Consider the following 20,609-nt stretch of genomic DNA (forward strand, 5'->3'; position numbering starts at 1 on the left):
GGAGTGAGTCTCAGTGATTAACACTGAACCCTATGGGAGTGGGCCCCAGTGATTAACACTGAACCCTATGGGAGTGAGCCCCAGTGATTAACACTGAACCCTATGGGAGCGAGCCCCAGTGATTAACACTGAACCCTATGGGAGCGAGCCCCAGTGATTAACACTGAACCCTATGGGAGCGAGCCCCAGTGATTAACACTTAACCCTATGGGAGTGAGCCCCAGTAATTAACACTGAACCCTATGGGAGTGAGTCCCAGTGATGAACACTGAACCCTATGGGAGTGAGTCTCAGTGATTAACACTGAACCCTATGGGAGTGGGCCCCAGTGATTAACACTGAACCCTATGGGAGTGAGCCCCAGTGATTAACACTGAACCCTATGGGAGTGGGCCCCAGTGATTAACACTGAACCCTATGGGAGCGAGCCCCAGTGATTAACACTGAACCCTATGGGAGCGAGCCCCAGTGATTAACACTGAACCCTATGGGAGCGAGCCTCAGTGATTAACACTGAACCCTATTAGAGTCTCAGTGAATAACACTGAACCCTATGGGTGTGAGTCCCAGTGATTAACACAGAACCCTATTAGAGTCTCAGTGATTAACATTGGATGCTATGGGAGCGAGCCCCAGTGATTAACACTGAACTATATGGGAGTGAGTCTCAGTGATTAACACTGAACCCTATGGGAGCGAGCCCCAGTGATTAACACTGAACCCTATGGGAGCGAGCCCCAGTGATTAACACTGAACCCTATGGGAGTGAGCCCCAGTGATTAACACTGAACCCTATGGGAGTGAGCCTCAGTCTGGCTCAGTGAGCCTCAGTGATTGACACTGAACCCTATGGGGAGTGAGCCTCACCCATTAACACTGAACCCTATGGGAATGAACCCCAGTGATTAACACTGAACCCTATGGGAGTGAGTCTCAGTGATTAACACTGAACCTTATGGGAGTGAGCCCCAGTGATTAACACTGAACCCTATGGGAGCGAGCCTCAGTGATTAACACTGAACCCTATTAGAGTCTCAGTGATTAACACAGAACCCTATGGGAGTGAGTCCCAGTGATTAACACTGAACCCTATGGGAGTAAGTCCCAGTGATTAACACTGAACCCTATGGGAGTGAGCTCCAGTGATTAACACTGAACCCTATGGGAGTGAGTTTCAGTGATTAACACTGAAACCTATGGGAATGAGCCTCAGTGATTAACACTGAACCCTATGGGAGTGAGCCCCAGTGATTAACACTGAACCCTATGGGAGTGAGCCCCAGTGATTAACACTGAACCCTATGGGAGTGAGCCTCAGTGATTAACACTGAACCCTATGGGAGTGAGCCCCAGTGATTAACACTGAACCCTATGGGAACCCCAGTGATTAACACTGAACCCTATGGGAGTGAGCCCCAGTGATTAACAGTGAACCCTATGGGAGCCCCAGTGATAAACACTGAACCCTATGGGAGCCCCAGTGATTAACACTGAACCCTATGGGAGTGAGCCCCAGTGATTAATACTGAACCCTATGGGAGTGAGCCTCAGTGATTAACACTGAACCCTATGGGAGTGAGCCCCAGTGATTAACACTGAACCCTATGGGAGTGAGCCCCAGTAATTAACACTGAACCCTATGGGAGTGAGTCCCAGTGATTAACACTGAACCCTATGGGAGTGAGTCTCAGTGATTAACACTGAACCCTATGGGAGTGAGCCCCAGTGATTAACACTGAACCTTATGGGAGCGAGCCCCAGTGATTAACACTGAACCCTATGGGAGCGAGCCCCAGTGATTAACACTGAACCCTATGGGAGGGAGCCTCAGTGATTAACACTGAACCCTATTAGAGTCTCAGTGAATAACACTGAACCCTATGGGTGTGAGTCCCAGTGATTAACACAGAACCCTATTAGAGTCTCAGTGATTAACATTGAACGCTATGGGAGCGAGCCCCAGTGATTAACACTGAACTATATGGGAGTGAGTCTCAGTGATTAACACTGAACCCTATGGGAGCGAGCCCCAGTGATTAACACTGAACCCTATGGGAGCGAGCCCCAGTGATTAACACTGAACCCTATGGGAGTGAGGCCCAGTGATTAACACTGAACCCTATGGGAGTGAGTCCCAGTGATTAACACTGAACCTTATGGGAGTGAGTCCCAGTGATTAACACTGAACCCTATGGGAGTGAGCCTCAGTGATTAACACTGAACCCTATGGGAGTGAGCCCCAGTGATTAATACTGAACCCTATGGGAGTGAGCCTCAGTGATTAACACTGAACCCTATGGGAGTGAGCCCCAGTGATTAACACTTAACCCTATGGGAGTGAGCCCCAGTAATTAACACTGAACCCTATGGGAGTGAGTCCCAGTGATTAACACTGAACCCTATGGGAGTGAGTATCAGTGATTAACACTGAACCCTATGGGAGTGGGCCCCAGTGATTAACACTGAACCCTATGGGAGTGAGCCCCAGTGATTAACACTGAACCCTATGGGAGTGGGCCCCAGTGATTAACACTGAACCCTATGGGAGCGAGCCCCAGTGATTAACACTGAACCCTATGGGAGCGAGCCCCAGTGATTAACACTGAACCCTATGGGAGCGAGCCTCAGTGATTAACACTGAACCCTATTAGAGTCTCAGTGAATAACACTGAACCCTATGGGTGTGAGTCCCAGTGATTAACACAGAACCCTATTAGAGTCTCAGTGATTAACATTGGATGCTATGGGAGCGAGCCCCAGTGATTAACACTGAACTATATGGGAGTGAGTCTCAGTGATTAACACTGAACCCTATGGGAGCGAGCCCCAGTGATTAACACTGAACCCTATGGGAGCGAGCCCCAGTGATTAACACTGAACCCTATGGGAGTGAGCCCCAGTGATTAACACTGAACCCTATGGGAGTGAGTCCCAGTGATTAACACTGAACCTTATGGGAGTGAGTCCCAGTGATTAACACTGAACCCTATGGGAGTGAGCCTCAGTGATTAACACTGAACCCTATGGGAGTGAGCCCCAGTGATTAACACTGAACCCTATGGGAGTGAGCCCCAGTGATTAACACTGAACCCTATGGGAGTGAGCCCCAGTGATTAACACTGAACCCTATGGGAGTGAGTCTCAGTGATTAACACTGAACCTTATGGGAGTGAGCCCCAGTGATTAACACTGAACCCTATGGGAGCGAGCCTCAGTGATTAACACTGAACCCTATTAGAGTCTCAGTGATTAACACAGAACCCTATGGGAGTGAGTCCCAGTGATTAACACTGAACCCTATGGGAGTAAGTCCCAGTGATTAACACTGAACCCTATGGGAGTGAGCTCCAGTGATTAACACTGAACCCTATGGGAGTGAGTTTCAGTGATTAACACTGAAACCTATGGGAATGAGCCTCAGTGATTAACACTGAACCCTATGGGAGTGAGCCCCAGTGATTAACACTGAACCCTATGGGAGTGAGCCCCAGTGATTAACACTGAACCCTATGGGAGTGAGCCTCAGTGATTAACACTGAACCCTATGGGAGTGAGCCCCAGTGATCAACACTGAACCCTATGGGAACCCCAGTGATTAACACTGAACCCTATGGGAGTGAGCCCCAGTGATTAACAGTGAACCCTATGGGAGCCCCAGTGATAAACACTGAACCCTATGGGAACCCCAGTGATTAACACTGAACCCTATGGGAGTGAGCCCCAGTGATTAACAGTGAACCCTATGGGAGCCCCAGTGATAAACACTGAACCCTATGGGAGCCCCAGTGATTAACACTGAACCCTATGGGAGTGAGCCCCAGTAATTAACACTGAACCCTATGGGAGTGAGTCCCAGTGATTAACACTGAACCCTATGGGAGTGAGTCTCAGTGATTAACACTGAACCCTATGGGAGTGGGCCCCAGTGATTAACACTGAACCCTATGGGAGTGAGCCCCAGTGATTAACACTGAACCCTATGGGAGTGGGCCCCAGTGATTAACACTGAACCCTATGGGAGCGAGCCCCAGTGATTAACACTGAACCCTATGGGAGCGAGCCCCAGTGATTAACACTGAACCCTATGGGAGCGAGCCTCAGTGATTAACACTGAACCCTATTAGAGTCTCAGTGAATAACACTGAACCCTATGGGTGTGAGTCCCAGTGATTAACACAGAACCCTATTTGAGTCTCAGTGATTAACATTGGATGCTATGGGAGCGAGCCCCAGTGATTAACACTGAACTATATGGGAGTGAGTCTCAGTGATTAACACTGAACCCTATGGGAGCGAGCCCCAGTGATTAACACTGAACCCTATGGGAGCGAGCCCCAGTGATTAACACTGAACCCTATGGGAGTGAGCCCCAGTGATTAACACTGAACCCTATGGGAGTGAGTCCCAGTGATTAACACTGAACCTTATGGGAGTGAGTCCCAGTGATTAACACTGAACCCTATGGGAGTGAGCCTCAGTGATTAACACTGAACCCTATGGGAGTGAGCCCCAGTGATTAACACTGAACCCTATGGGAGTGAGCCCCAGTGATTAACACTGAACCCTATGGGAGTGAGCCCCAGTGATTAACACTGAACCCTATGGGAGTGAGTCTCAGTGATTAACACTGAACCCTATTAGAGTCTCAGTGAATACCACTGAACCCTATCAGAGTCTCAGTGAATAACACTGAACCCTATGGGAGCGAGCCTCAGTGATTAACACTGAACCCTATGGGAGTGAGCCCCAGTAATTAACACTGAACCCTATGGGAGTGAGTCCCAGTGATTAACACTGAACCCTATGGGAGTGAGTCTCAGTGATTAACACTGAACCCTATGGGAGTGGGCCCCAGTGATTAACACTGAACCCTATGGGAGTGAGCCCCAGTGATTAACACTGAACCCTATGGGAGCGAGCCCCAGTGATTAACACTGAACCCTATGGGAGCGAGCCCCAGTGATTAACACTGAACCCTATGGGAGCGAGCCCCAGTGATTAACACTTAACCCTATGGGAGTGAGCCCCAGTAATTAACACTGAACCCTATGGGAGTGAGTCCCAGTGATGAACACTGAACCCTATGGGAGTGAGTCTCAGTGATTAACACTGAACCCTATGGGAGTGGGCCCCAGTGATTAACACTGAACCCTATGGGAGTGAGCCCCAGTGATTAACACTGAACCCTATGGGAGTGGGCCCCAGTGATTAACACTGAACCCTATGGGAGCGAGCCCCAGTGATTAACACTGAACCCTATGGGAGCGAGCCCCAGTGATTAACACTGAACCCTATGGGAGCGAGCCTCAGTGATTAACACTGAACCCTATTAGAGTCTCAGTGAATAACACTGAACCCTATGGGTGTGAGTCCCAGTGATTAACACAGAACCCTATTAGAGTCTCAGTGATTAACATTGGATGCTATGGGAGCGAGCCCCAGTGATTAACACTGAACTATATGGGAGTGAGTCTCAGTGATTAACACTGAACCCTATGGGAGCGAGCCCCAGTGATTAACACTGAACCCTATGGGAGCGAGCCCCAGTGATTAACACTGAACCCTATGGGAGTGAGCCCCAGTGATTAACACTGAACCCTATGGGAGTGAGCCTCAGTCTGGCTCAGTGAGCCTCAGTGATTGACACTGAACCCTATGGGGAGTGAGCCTCACCCATTAACACTGAACCCTATGGGAATGAACCCCAGTGATTAACACTGAACCCTATGGGAGTGAGTCTCAGTGATTAACACTGAACCTTATGGGAGTGAGCCCCAGTGATTAACACTGAACCCTATGGGAGCGAGCCTCAGTGATTAACACTGAACCCTATTAGAGTCTCAGTGATTAACACAGAACCCTATGGGAGTGAGTCCCAGTGATTAACACTGAACCCTATGGGAGTAAGTCCCAGTGATTAACACTGAACCCTATGGGAGTGAGCTCCAGTGATTAACACTGAACCCTATGGGAGTGAGTTTCAGTGATTAACACTGAAACCTATGGGAATGAGCCTCAGTGATTAACACTGAACCCTATGGGAGTGAGCCCCAGTGATTAACACTGAACCCTATGGGAGTGAGCCCCAGTGATTAACACTGAACCCTATGGGAGTGAGCCTCAGTGATTAACACTGAACCCTATGGGAGTGAGCCCCAGTGATTAACACTGAACCCTATGGGAACCCCAGTGATTAACACTGAACCCTATGGGAGTGAGCCCCAGTGATTAACAGTGAACCCTATGGGAGCCCCAGTGATAAACACTGAACCCTATGGGAGCCCCAGTGATTAACACTGAACCCTATGGGAGTGAGCCCCAGTGATTAATACTGAACCCTATGGGAGTGAGCCTCAGTGATTAACACTGAACCCTATGGGAGTGAGCCCCAGTGATTAACACTGAACCCTATGGGAGTGAGCCCCAGTAATTAACACTGAACCCTATGGGAGTGAGTCCCAGTGATTAACACTGAACCCTATGGGAGTGAGTCTCAGTGATTAACACTGAACCCTATGGGAGTGAGCCCCAGTGATTAACACTGAACCTTATGGGAGCGAGCCCCAGTGATTAACACTGAACCCTATGGGAGCGAGCCCCAGTGATTAACACTGAACCCTATGGGAGGGAGCCTCAGTGATTAACACTGAACCCTATTAGAGTCTCAGTGAATAACACTGAACCCTATGGGTGTGAGTCCCAGTGATTAACACAGAACCCTATTAGAGTCTCAGTGATTAACATTGAACGCTATGGGAGCGAGCCCCAGTGATTAACACTGAACTATATGGGAGTGAGTCTCAGTGATTAACACTGAACCCTATGGGAGCGAGCCCCAGTGATTAACACTGAACCCTATGGGAGCGAGCCCCAGTGATTAACACTGAACCCTATGGGAGTGAGGCCCAGTGATTAACACTGAACCCTATGGGAGTGAGTCCCAGTGATTAACACTGAACCTTATGGGAGTGAGTCCCAGTGATTAACACTGAACCCTATGGGAGTGAGCCTCAGTGATTAACACTGAACCCTATGGGAGTGAGCCCCAGTGATTAATACTGAACCCTATGGGAGTGAGCCTCAGTGATTAACACTGAACCCTATGGGAGTGAGCCCCAGTGATTAACACTTAACCCTATGGGAGTGAGCCCCAGTAATTAACACTGAACCCTATGGGAGTGAGTCCCAGTGATTAACACTGAACCCTATGGGAGTGAGTATCAGTGATTAACACTGAACCCTATGGGAGTGGGCCCCAGTGATTAACACTGAACCCTATGGGAGTGAGCCCCAGTGATTAACACTGAACCCTATGGGAGTGGGCCCCAGTGATTAACACTGAACCCTATGGGAGCGAGCCCCAGTGATTAACACTGAACCCTATGGGAGCGAGCCCCAGTGATTAACACTGAACCCTATGGGAGCGAGCCTCAGTGATTAACACTGAACCCTATTAGAGTCTCAGTGAATAACACTGAACCCTATGGGTGTGAGTCCCAGTGATTAACACAGAACCCTATTAGAGTCTCAGTGATTAACATTGGATGCTATGGGAGCGAGCCCCAGTGATTAACACTGAACTATATGGGAGTGAGTCTCAGTGATTAACACTGAACCCTATGGGAGCGAGCCCCAGTGATTAACACTGAACCCTATGGGAGCGAGCCCCAGTGATTAACACTGAACCCTATGGGAGTGAGCCCCAGTGATTAACACTGAACCCTATGGGAGTGAGTCCCAGTGATTAACACTGAACCTTATGGGAGTGAGTCCCAGTGATTAACACTGAACCCTATGGGAGTGAGCCTCAGTGATTAACACTGAACCCTATGGGAGTGAGCCCCAGTGATTAACACTGAACCCTATGGGAGTGAGCCCCAGTGATTAACACTGAACCCTATGGGAGTGAGCCCCAGTGATTAACACTGAACCCTATGGGAGTGAGTCTCAGTGATTAACACTGAACCCTATTAGAGTCTCAGTGAATAACACTGAACCCTATGGGAGCGAGCCTCAGTGATTAACACTGAACCCTATGGGAGTGAGCCCCAGTAATTAACACTGAACCCTATGGGAGTGAGTCCCAGTGATTAACACTGAACCCTATGGGAGTGAGTCTCAGTGATTAACACTGAACCCTATGGGAGTGGGCCCCAGTGATTAACACTGAACCCTATGGGAGTGAGCCCCAGTGATTAACACTGAACCCTATGGGAGCGAGCCCCAGTGATTAACACTGAACCCTATGGGAGCGAGCCCCAGTGATTAACACTGAACCCTATGGGAGCGAGCCCCAGTGATTAACACTTAACCCTATGGGAGTGAGCCCCAGTAATTAACACTGAACCCTATGGGAGTGAGTCCCAGTGATTAACACTGAACCCTATGGGAGTGAGTCTCAGTGATTAACACTGAACCCTATGGGAGTGGGCCCCAGTGATTAACACTGAACCCTATGGGAGTGAGCCCCAGTGATTAACACTGAACCCTATGGGAGTGGGCCCCAGTGATTAACACTGAACCCTATGGGAGCGAGCCCCAGTGATTAACACTGAACCCTATGGGAGCGAGCCCCAGTGATTAACACTGAACCCTATGGGAGCGAGCCTCAGTGATTAACACTGAACCCTATTAGAGTCTCAGTGAATAACACTGAACCCTATGGGTGTGAGTCCCAGTGATTAACACAGAACCCTATTAGAGTCTCAGTGATTAACATTGGATGCTATGGGAGCGAGCCCCAGTGATTAACACTGAACTATATGGGAGTGAGTCTCAGTGATTAACACTGAACCCTATGGGAGCGAGCCCCAGTGATTAACACTGAACCCTATGGGAGCGAGCCCCAGTGATTAACACTGAACCCTATGGGAGTGAGCCCCAGTGATTAACACTGAACCCTATGGGAGTGAGTCCCAGTGATTAACACTGAACCTTATGGGAGTGAGTCCCAGTGATTAACACTGAACCCTATGGGAGTGAGCCTCAGTGATTAACACTGAACCCTATGGGAGTGAGCCCCAGTGATTAACACTGAACCCTATGGGAGTGAGCCCCAGTGATTAACACTGAACCCTATGGGAGTGAGCCCCAGTGATTAACACTGAACCCTATGGGAGTGAGTCTCAGTGATTAACACTGAACCCTATTAGAGTCTCAGTGAATAACACTGAACCCTATCAGAGTCTCAGTGAATAACACTGAACCCTATGGGAGCGAGCCTCAGTGATTAACACTGAACCCTATGGGAGTGAGCCCCAGTAATTAACACTGAACCCTATGGGAGTGAGTCCCAGTGATTAACACTGAACCCTATGGGAGTGAGTCTCAGTGATTAACACTGAACCCTATGGGAGTGGGCCCCAGTGATTAACACTGAACCCTATGGGAGTGAGCCCCAGTGATTAACACTGAACCCTATGGGAGCGAGCCCCAGTGATTAACACTGAACCCTATGGGAGCGAGCCCCAGTGATTAACACTGAACCCTATGGGAGCGAGCCTCAGTGATTAACACTGAACCCTATTAGAGTCTCAGTGAATAACACTGAACCCTATGGGTGTGAGTCCCAGTGATTAACACAGAACCCTATTAGAGTCTCAGTGATTAACATTGAACTATATGGGAGTGAGTCTCAGTGATTAACACTGAACCCTATGGGAGCGAGCCCCAGTGATTAACACTGAACCCTATGGGAGCGAGCCCCAGTGATTAACACTGAACCCTATGGGAGTGAGCCCCAGTGATTAACACTGAACCCTATGGGAGTAAGTCCCAGTGATTAACACTGAACCTTATGGGAGTGAGTCCCAGTGATTAACACTGAACCCTATGGGAGTGAGCCTCAGTGATTAACACTGAACCCTATGGGAGTGAGCCCCAGTGATTAACACTGAACCCTATGGGAGTGAGCCCCAGTGATTAACACTGAACCCTATGGGAGTGAGCCCCAGTGATTAACACTGAACCCTATGGGAGTGAGTCTCAGTGATTAACACTGAACCCTATTAGAGTCTCAGTGAATAACACTGAACCCTATCAGAGTCTCAGTGAATAACACTGAACCCTATGGGAGCGAGCCTCAGTGATTAACACTGAACCCTATGGGAGTGAGCCCCAGTAATTAACACTGAACCCTATGGGAGTGAGTCCCAGTGATTAACACTGAACCCTATGGGAGTGAGTCTCAGTGATTAACACTGAACCCTATGGGAGTGGGCCCCAGTGATTAACACTGAACCCTATGGGAGTGAGCCCCAGTGATTAACACTGAACCCTATGGGAGCGAGCCCCAGTGATTAACACTGAACCCTATGGGAGCGAGCCCCAGTGATTAACACTGAACCCTATGGGAGCGAGCCTCAGTGATTAACACTGAACCCTATTAGAGTCTCAGTGAATAACACTGAACCCTATGGGTGTGAGTCCCAGTGATTAACACAGAACCCTATTAGAGTCTCAGTGATTAACATTGAACGCTATGGGAGCGAGCCCCAGTGATTAACACTGAACTATATGGGAGTGAGTCTCAGTGATTAACACTGAACCCTATGGGAGCGAGCCCCAGTGATTAACACTGAACCCTATGGGAGCGAGCCCCAGTGATTAACACTGAACCCTATGGGAGTGAGCCCCAGTGATTAACACTGAACCCTATGGGAGTGAGTCCCAGTGATTAACACTGCACCTTATGGGAGTGAGTCCCAGTGATTAACACTGAACCCTATGGGAGTGAGCCTCAGTGATTAACACTGAACCCTATGGGAGTGAGCCCCAGTGATTAACACTGAACCCTATGGGAGTGAGCCCCAGTGATTAACACTGAACCCTATGGGAGTGAGCCCCAGTGATTAACACTGAACCCTATGGGAGTGAGTCTCAGTGATTAACACTGAACCCTATTAGAGTCTCAGTGAATAACACTGAACCCTATCAGAGTCTCAGTGAATAACACTGAACCCTATGGGAGCGAGCCTCAGTGATTAACACTGAACCCTATTAGAGTCTCAGTGAATAACACTGAACCCTATGGGAGTGAGTCTCAGTGATTAACACTGAACCCTATCAGAGTCTCAGTGATTAACACTGAACCCTATGGGAGCGAGCCTCAGTGATTAACACTGAACCCTATTAGAGTCTCAGTGAATAACACTGAACCCTATGGGAGCGAGCCTCAGTGATTAACACTGAACCCTATTAGAGTCTCAGTGAATAACACTGAACCCTATGGGAGTGAGTCTCAGTGATTAACACTGAACCCTATCAGAGTCTCAGTGATTAACACTGAACCCTATGGGAGCGAGCCTCAGTGATTAACACTGAACCCTATTAGAGTATCAGTGAATAACACTGAACCCTATGGGAGCGAGCCCCAGTGATTAACACAGAACCCTATTAGAGTCGCAGTGATTAACACTGAACCCTATGGGAGTGAGCGGGGCCGATTTTCCTTATTTTGACACAACTATTAAAAGAAAAAAAACGCCGCTTTGCCCCGTCTCTATAATAGCAACAAAATCACAAACATTTTAAAAAGTTAAAGAAATAAAATTTAAACACTAAAAAAAATCGCCTCAGAAAAGCGAGCTTTTTTTTCAACGGTTAATTTAAAAACTATTTTTTTCTTTTGTTTTACCTGCGGCCTGACGTAGGAGACAAAGGAAGGCTTGAGGCCGGACTTCATCACTCGTAACAATAGCTAATTAACAAATTAAAAACAATTAAAGATTTTAATTAACGCGGCAAAAATGAAGTTGTCTCGCTTAAAACACCCCCCCCCCGCCTCTCAACGTTGCGAGAGCGCTTTCGATTGTAAACCGTAGTCCGGATGGGCATAAGGGTTTGCCGTCACGTGGCCGCGGCCGGCCAATCGTGAGGGCGCGTAGGTGGGGGGCGGGGCCTCCACCGAGATTACCTCGCCCCCCTCCTCCGCCGTTTGTTTATCCGCAGTACGTTATTCAATGCGGTATTCAGTTGCCTCTGTTGCAAAGAAAAAAGTTGGTGTTATGGGTTGTGGTTTTTAATTTCATTTGTTGTTCACTTTCACATCGAAATCGCGCGGATAAAAGACCGAGGTTGTTGTTCAGCGCCAATCAATTCATTGCGCTTACAAATCATTGCCTCTGTCTGAAGTTTCTCGTTGAATGCGCTGTTTTGTGTTTTCAATTCCGTTCATTATCAAGGGGTGGTTACAAAATACAGGTTGTTTATATTCTCGGTAAAGTCACCCAGGTAGAAAAATAAATATAAAATAAAAAGTAACTTTCAAATAAAGGATTTGTTTGTTTTCATTTTAGTGTTATTTTAATCGTATTTTTTTTAAAAAAAATTCTATGTACGTTACTTTTTACCTATAAGAACCAACAATATTAATTCCAGCAGTCACGTGGTGAATGTTCCGGTCGTCCTGGTCGCCTCTGTCTGATCAAAGCTCCAGCAGGCTTGTGTTTCCTTTTTTTTAAATCCCGTAATATACTTGACTGAAATTAAGAGGGTTGTTTTTTTGATTCTAAAGCTTTCGTGATTGCAGTTGATTCATATTCTTTTGTTCTTACGGTAAAAGTCACCGCCACGTAGAAGGGGAAACGATAAAATGATTAAAAAATAAATATAAAAAACAATTTAGAAAAAATCTCACGACGTGTACGACTGCAACACAAAGCAGCAATCGTCATCGTCAGCTGGTGAAAACCACGGCAAGAAATGTTTAAAAAAAGTGGCGTTTTTGTTAAATTTTTAAAACGTTAGCACCACGGAGAGCGATTTGTCAGTTCGTTCATTATGGACGAGTCCATCTAAGTTCGGAAAAGAGAAGGGGGGAGAGATGAAAAAATAATGGATGAGGTCTGAAAGCCACCGTAAGCGTGAACAATCATATTCTTAGCAATTTCGGTAAAGTCACCACGTTGAAGGGAAACGATAAAATAATAAAAAATATATAAGACAATAAAAAAATCTCACGACGTGTACGACTGCAACACAAAGCAGCAATCGTCATCGTCAGCTGGTGAAAACCACGGCAAGAAATTTTGAAAAAAGTGGCGTTTTTGTTAATTTTTTTAAAACGTTAGCACCACGGAGAGCGATTTGTCAGTTCGTTCAGATGGACGAGTCCATCTATGGAGACGAAAAAATAATGGATGAGGTCTGAAAGCCACCGTAAGCGTGAACAATCATATTCTTAGCTCTTTCGGTAAAGTCACCACGTTGAAGGGAAACAATAAAATAATGAAATATATATAAAACAATAAAAATTCTCACGACGTTTCGACCATTTAGCACAAACGGTCATCATCAGGTGTGAAAAACCAACGGCAGGAAACATTTGAAAGAAGTGGCTGTTTGTATTTATTTATTTTTAAACGGCGTTTTTATTCACTTATTTAACAAACGTTAGCGCCACGGGCAGCGATTTGTCAGTTCGTTCCGACGGACGAGTCCATCTATGTTCTGAAAAGAGGAGGGAGGGGAGACGAAAAATTAATGTATGCTGTCTGAAAGCCACCGTAAGCGTGAACAATCAATTAAGACCCGAAATGGTTTATCGAATCCTTCCAATGATTGCTAAGCCAGAATCCATCTTCCCGGTTGAAATTGTCTCTGTGCTTGTATATGGTGGATAGCCTCGTGAAGGAAACTCTCACGGTAGCCGGATGGCTTGCAGAGAACCTCTGTCTTGGAGGAGTCAATGTCATGTGAGCCCACTGAATTATAACAGTGATCTGCCACGGCCGAGGTGTTGGTCCTACCGTGTTTTATGTATGATTGCTACCGTGTTTTAGGTATGATGATTGCTACCGTGTTTTGGGTAGGACCAACACCTCGGCCGTGGCAGATCATGCATGCCATCTGGCTACCGTGAGAGATTCGTTCACGAGGCTATCCACGTATACAAACACGGAGACAATTTCAACCGAGAAGATGGATTCTGGCTTAGCAATCATTGGAAGGATTCGATAAACCATTTCGGGTCTTAATTGATTGTCCACGCTTACGGTGGCTTTCAGACAGCATCCATTAATTTTTCGTCTCCCCCCTCTCCTCTTTTCCGAACTTAGATGGACTCGTCCATCTGAACGAACTGACAAATCGCTGCCCGTGGTGCTAACGTTTAAAAAATTAAAAAACGCCACTTTTTTCAAAATTTCTTGCCGTGGTTTTCACCACCTGATGATGACGATTGCTGCTTTGTGTCGCACTCGCAAATGTCGTGAGATTTTTTATTGTTTTATATATTTTTAAATTACTTTATTGTTTCCCTTCAACGTGACTTTACGGAAAGAGCTAAGAATATGATTGTTCACGCTTACGGTGGCTTTCAGACCGCATCCATTATTTTTTCGTCTCCCCCCCTCTCCTCTTTTCCGAACATAGATGGACTCGTCCACCTGAACGACTGTCAAATCGCCCTCCGTGGTGCTAACGTTAAAATAAAAAAACGCCACTTTTTTCAAATTCATCTTCTTTGGTTCTTTCGGTAAAGTCACGTAGAATGAGAATAAAATAATAAATTGATAAAATAAAATAACACAATAATATTCTCATATAATATAATAATACAATAATATTCTCATAAGAACCAAAGAAGATGAATCATTGCAGTCACGAAAGCTTTAAATCGAAATTTTTTCATATTGTTCTTGCTGTGGTTTTCACCACCTGATGATGAACGCTGATTGTGTTGCAGTCGTAAACGTCGTGAGATTTTTTTTATTGTTTAATATTTTTTTATTATTTTATTGTTTCCCTTCTACTTGGTGGTGACTTTACCGAAAGAACCAAAAATACAGAGGTTGTTGTTTAACGCCAATCTGTCACGTGATTGTTCGAACGTCTATGGGTCAATGTTAAGTCTACGGGTCTAATGTTAAGTCTTCATCATTAGGCCTCCTTTTGCCAGTACCAAAATATAATAATAATAACAGGGTTTTCCCCCTTTTTTCTGGCAATAAAACTGAAACCTTTTTTTAATAAGAATTAATGTTTACTGCATTAACCACGATACCTGCAGTCAAAATGCAGGCAAAAAACACACACACACACTCTGATAATGTATGATGCATTGTCCTTGAAACTGATTGGTCCACGCCAAGGGACGGCTTTCTTTTGAGCCTCGACCCAATTGGTGCTCGGCCAGATGACGCCGTCCCTTGGCGTGGACCAATCAGTTTCAAGGACAATGCCACATAGATTATCATAGTGTGTGTGTTTTTTTGTTTAGCATTTTGACTGCAGGTATTGTGGTTAATGCGGTAAACATAAATCATTGTTAAAAAATGGTTTCAGTTTTGTTGTCAGAAGAAAGGGGAAAACCCCTGTTGTTATTATTATAATAATGATCAAATAGAGCAAGTCTAGATCTATAAGTATATTGGGGTCATCCCGGATTCAAAACTGAATTTTGAAGATCGCATTGATTATATTGGTCTATGTGTCTAATGTTAAGTTGATGGGTCTAATGTTAAGTCTATGGGTCTAATGTTAAGCCTATGGGTCTGATGTTAAGTCTACGAGTCTGATGTTAAGTATATGGGTCTAATGTCAAGTCTATGGGTTTAATGTTAAGTTTATGAGTATAATGTTAAGTCTATGAGTATAATGTTAAGTCTATGGGTCTAATGTTAAGTCTATAGGTCTAATGTTAAGTCTATGAGTCTAATGTTAAATCTATGAGTCTAATGTTAAGTCAATGGGTCTAATGTTAAGTCTATGAGTCTAATGTTAAGTCTATGGGTCTAATGTTAAGTCTATGGGTCTAATGTTAAGTCTATGGGTCTAATGTTAAGTCTATGGGTCTCATGTTAAGTCTATGGGTCTAATGCTAGGTCTATAGGTCTAATGTTAAGTCTATGAGTCTAATGTTAAGTCTATGAGTCTAATGTTAAGTCTATGGGTCTAATGTTAAGTATATGGGTCTAATGTTAAGGCTATGGGTCTAGTGTTAAGTCTATGAGTCTAATGTTAAGTCTATGGGTCTAATGTTAAGTCTATGGGTCTAATGTTAAGTCTATGGGTCTAATGTTTAGTCTATGAGTCTAATGTTAAGTCTATGGGTATAATGTTTAGTCTTAGGGTCTAATGTTAAGTCTGTGGGTCTAATGTTAAGTCAATGGGTCTAATGTTAAGTCTGTGAGTATAATGTTAAGTCTATGAGTCTAATGTTAAGTCTATGGGTCTAATGTTAAGTCTATGGGTCTAATGTTAAGTCTATGAGTCTAGTGTTAAGTCTATGAGTCTAATGTTAAGTCTATGAGTCTAATGTTAAGTCTATGGGTCTAATGTTTAGTCTATGAGTCTAATGTTAAGTCTATGAGTCTAATGTTCAATCTATGGGTCTAATGTTAAGTCTATGAGTCTAATGTTAAGTCTATGGGTCTAGTGTTTAGTCTATGAGTGTAATGTTAAGTCTATGGGTCTAGTGTTTAGTCTATGAGTGTAATGTTAAGTCTATGGGTCTAATGTTCAGTCTAAGGGTCTAATGTTAAGTCTGTGGGTCTAATGTTAAGTCTGTGGGTCTAATGTTAAGTCTATGGGTCTAATGTTAAGTCTATGAGTCCAATGTTAAGTCTACGGGTCTAATGTTACGTCTATGGGTCTAATGTTAAGTCTACGGGTCTAATGTTAAGTCTATGAGTCCAATGTTAAGTCTACGGGTCTAATGTTAAGTCTTTGGGTCTAATGTTAAGTCTATGGGTCTAATGTTAAGTCTATGGGTCTAATGTTAAGTCTGTGAGTCTAATGTTAAGTCTATGGGTCTAATGTTTAGTCTATGAGTCTAATGTTAAGTCTATGAGTCTAATGTTAAATCTATGGGTCTAATGTTAAGTCTATGAGTCTAATGTTATGTCTATGGGTCTAGTGTTAAGTATATGAGTCTAATGTTAAATCTATGGGTCTAATGTTAAGTCTTTGGGTCTAATGCTAAGTCTACGGGTCTAATGTTAAGTCTATGGGTCTAATGTTAAGTCTACGGGTCTAATGTTAAATCTACGGGTCTAATGTTAAGCCTGTGGGTCTAATGTTAAGTCTGTGGGTCTAATGTTACGTCTAAGGGTCTAATGTTAAGTCTGTGGGTCTAATGTTAAGTCTGTGGGTCTAATGTTTAGTCTATGGGTCTAATGTTAAGTCTATGAGTCTAATGTTAAGTCTATGGGTCTAATGTTAAGTCTATGGGTCTAATGTTTAGTCTATGAGTCTAATGTTAAGTCTATGAGTCTAATGTTAAATCTATGGGTCTAATGTTAAGTCTATAGGTCTAATGTTAAATCTACGGGTCTAATGTTAAGTCTATGGGTCTAATGTTAAGTCTATGAGTCTAATGTTAAGTTTATGGATCTAATGTTAAGTCTATAGGTCTAATGTTAAGTCTACGGGTCTAATGTTAAGTCTACGGGTCTAATGTTAAGTCGATGGGTCTAATGTTAAGTCTACGGGTCTAACGTTAAATCTACGGGTCTAATGTTAAGCCTGTGGGTGTAATGCTGAGTCCACGGGTCGATGGCTATGTACTGAACTTGCGTTCGCAAGGCGCTACCCACTGCTCGACAAAGGGCACGGGTCTCCGACCACTGGGATAGACGAAGGTTCGGTCCACCGCCACTTAACCCAACCCAAATGGGACTTTGGACTCCCCTCGTGTCTACAAAAAGGCAAAGCTCCCCCGTATAGCCGCAGCGGACTGCAGGGGCAAGTGCGGTACCCATGAAGGGCTACAGAGACACAACAACAACAACCGCTATTCGCCACTGATGGCGGTGATGTCACCACGACGCTTGCGCCAGGCTAGGTGCACCTTGAGGCCACGTGAAGTGTCGAACGCCCGCTGGCAGGAGGTCACAGGGCAGACCCAGGTGCCACGGGTCGACTGACTGAGATGACTGGCTGATGCCCCCTACTGTGCCAACCTGCTGTGCTTTAGCCACCCGGGGCTCGGCTTGTTGTTGTGAGCGTCGCTCCTCCGCCCTCCGTTGTTGTTGGAGGGCGACTGCCTCCAATTGCCCAGTAGCGTCCTTCACGAGCCTCCTCCATAAAGGCCGATCTTGACACCGCTGGTACCAGTCATCGGCAAGTCCACTCAGCTCCACGTCCTCCTGTACCACGTCACTCCATCTCTTCTCTAGCCCGTGCAGCGCCCGTTTATTGCCCTCGATCCGGCTGAAAAAAAGCTGTTTCGGCATGCGGTGGCTGGTGGCTGGGCATGCGGGCTACATGGCCCAGCCGACGCAGCCTTGCCTGCTGGAGGAGCTCACTAAAGGGACTTTGTCCAGATCTTTCAAGGATTTGTGAGCTCCTCACACAATCCAGCCTGGTTAAACCCAGGATGGATCGTAGGCAGGCCAGCCTAAATGTTTCTAACCGGCGAAGATGTTCCATTAGGGGAGTCCAAGTTTCGCAAGCGTAGAGAACGGAGGGAATGACCGTGGCCGAGAAGACCTGAAGCTTAGTGCGGAGCGACAGACCAGGTAGCTTCCACACAGCATTACGCAACCAATGAAAAGATCATGCCGCTTGACTGATTCGGAGTGAGACCTCTGCTGTTAAACCGGAGCCGGTCATAAGCACACTGCCAACGTATGGGAAACTCTCCACTCTCTCCACAACTGCCCCATCACCAATTGGGAGTTGTGGGGGTGGAGTGTCCGATGGTACAAAATACCCTGGCAGGTGCTTAGTTTTGGTGGGGCAGATGGTAAGGCCCCACCTCTTAGTGGCAAGCTCCAGGTTTAGCAGCAGCGCCTCCAACTCCTCTTTTGAGTAAGCGGCAATTACCAGATCATCGGCATACATAACGTGGTTGAGCAATAGGGAGCCATCCCTTGACCGCACCCGGGCATCGATCAGCCTCCCATTATATCTTTACCAGATGGAAATTCCTCCGGTACAGCTACTGAAGGCTTCACGAACTACGTGGTCAAAATAGATGTTAAATAATGTGGGAGCCAGAGGACATCCCTGTCGCAACCCAAGATGTACAGGAAATGTCTCTGACTCCCGACCACGTAGTTTTTCCCGGGCCCGCTCACCAACATGAAGGTCCTTAATGATCGTGAGCAGAGAGTCAGGGACTCCGAAAGCACAAAGAACAACTCAGAGCCCAGTCCTACTGATGGTAGCATAGGCCTTGACCAGATCAATGAAGCAGAGATGTAGGTCTTGTTGGAATTCCCTACACCTCTGCTGTAGCAGACGGACAGAAAATATGGCATCTGTGCAGGACCGCCCTTTCCTGAAACCGCATTGGGGCTCCGCAAGCCTCTCCTCAGCGTGCCTGGCAAGGCGATGTTGAATAATCCTTGCCAGGACCTTTCCCGGCACACTGAGGAGTGAGATGCCCCTGTAGTTGTTACAGTCTGTGCGGTCCCCCTTCTTAAAGAGGGACCACCAGGGCATCCTTCCAATCCTGCGGAATCCGTCCAGTGGTCCAGACTGTTGTTATGATGTTATTTAGGGCAGTCTGTGCACAAACGCCACCCTCCCTCAGCATTTTGCTTGGGAGATCATTTCTGCCCGGTGCCTTTCCTGGTCTCAGACTCCGGATTGCCTTTAGTACTTCCTCAACAGATGGCACTTCAGCCAGCCACTCACAGGGGGTCACTTCTTCCAATATTTGAGGCACCGCAGCCTCAGCAGGGTCATCCCTACTTTGTGCCACGATGTTTTCCTGTCTGAGTGATTTCCCCTCCCCCAGGACTTCACAGAAATGCTCAACAAATCTCCAAACCTGTTCCTGGTGGTCGGCGATTGGATCACCGTTTTTCCCACTAATGATGGTAATAGGTGTGGCGCTGCAGGTTACTTTTTTGATGGAGTTAAATAGGGGTTTGTGATCGCGGGCCATTGAGGCAGATTCCATCTCTTCAGCAACCCGCGACCACCACCCATCCTTGCAGCACCTCATGGCTCTCCGAACCTCCGAGCGAAGGCTGCGGTAAGCCTCCTCATTCTCTGACTTGAGATGCTGTCGACGATTAGAGTGAGCCTGTCGCTTTTTCTCAATTATCCTGAATACCTCCTCTATCAGCCAGGGTCTCTGGGGAGGTCTGGACCGCGTACCCAAAGCAGCCATTGCAGCTGCATGAGTCACAGTCCTAAACCTCGCCAATTTACCCTCGACATCAGGAGGAGTGGGGGACGATGCCAACCCCAGCCGCAAGCAATGATGAAATTCTCGCTTGCAACTTTCATCAGATAACTGAGACCAGGCCACCTTAGGTTGGAATGGGGTCCTGGGTGTACACCCACCACCGGAGTGGAAGAATGGAAGGCGCATCTTACATCCGCTGGTCCGTCACTATGTAGTCCAGCAGATGTTCTTGTTCAACAAAATCTAGCAGCCTCCTACCGTTGTTATTGAGCTGATCTGGCCCATGCCTTCCAATCACTCCAGACCAGGTGCCAGCATCATGAATAACTCGGGCATTGAAGTCACCCAACAAGATGACTCTATCCCGAGGGGCTACTTTAGCCAGCACCTGTGACAGGAGGTCATAGAAGGCATCTGACTCATCGGCCTTGCCTGCATCCCTCCACGGATGTTCGTCTTCGGTGGGGGCATAAGTAACCACGACCACCACTCCTCGCCTCCGGTTGATGGGAAGGCGAGCCCAAAG

This window comes from Petromyzon marinus, unplaced genomic scaffold, assembly GCF_048934315.1.
Source record: "Petromyzon marinus isolate PM22_M1 ecotype Great Lakes invasive population unplaced genomic scaffold, UKy_Petmar_22M1.pri1.0 PM_Scaffold_135, whole genome shotgun sequence".
Lineage (NCBI taxonomy): Eukaryota > Metazoa > Chordata > Hyperoartia > Petromyzontiformes > Petromyzontidae > Petromyzon > Petromyzon marinus.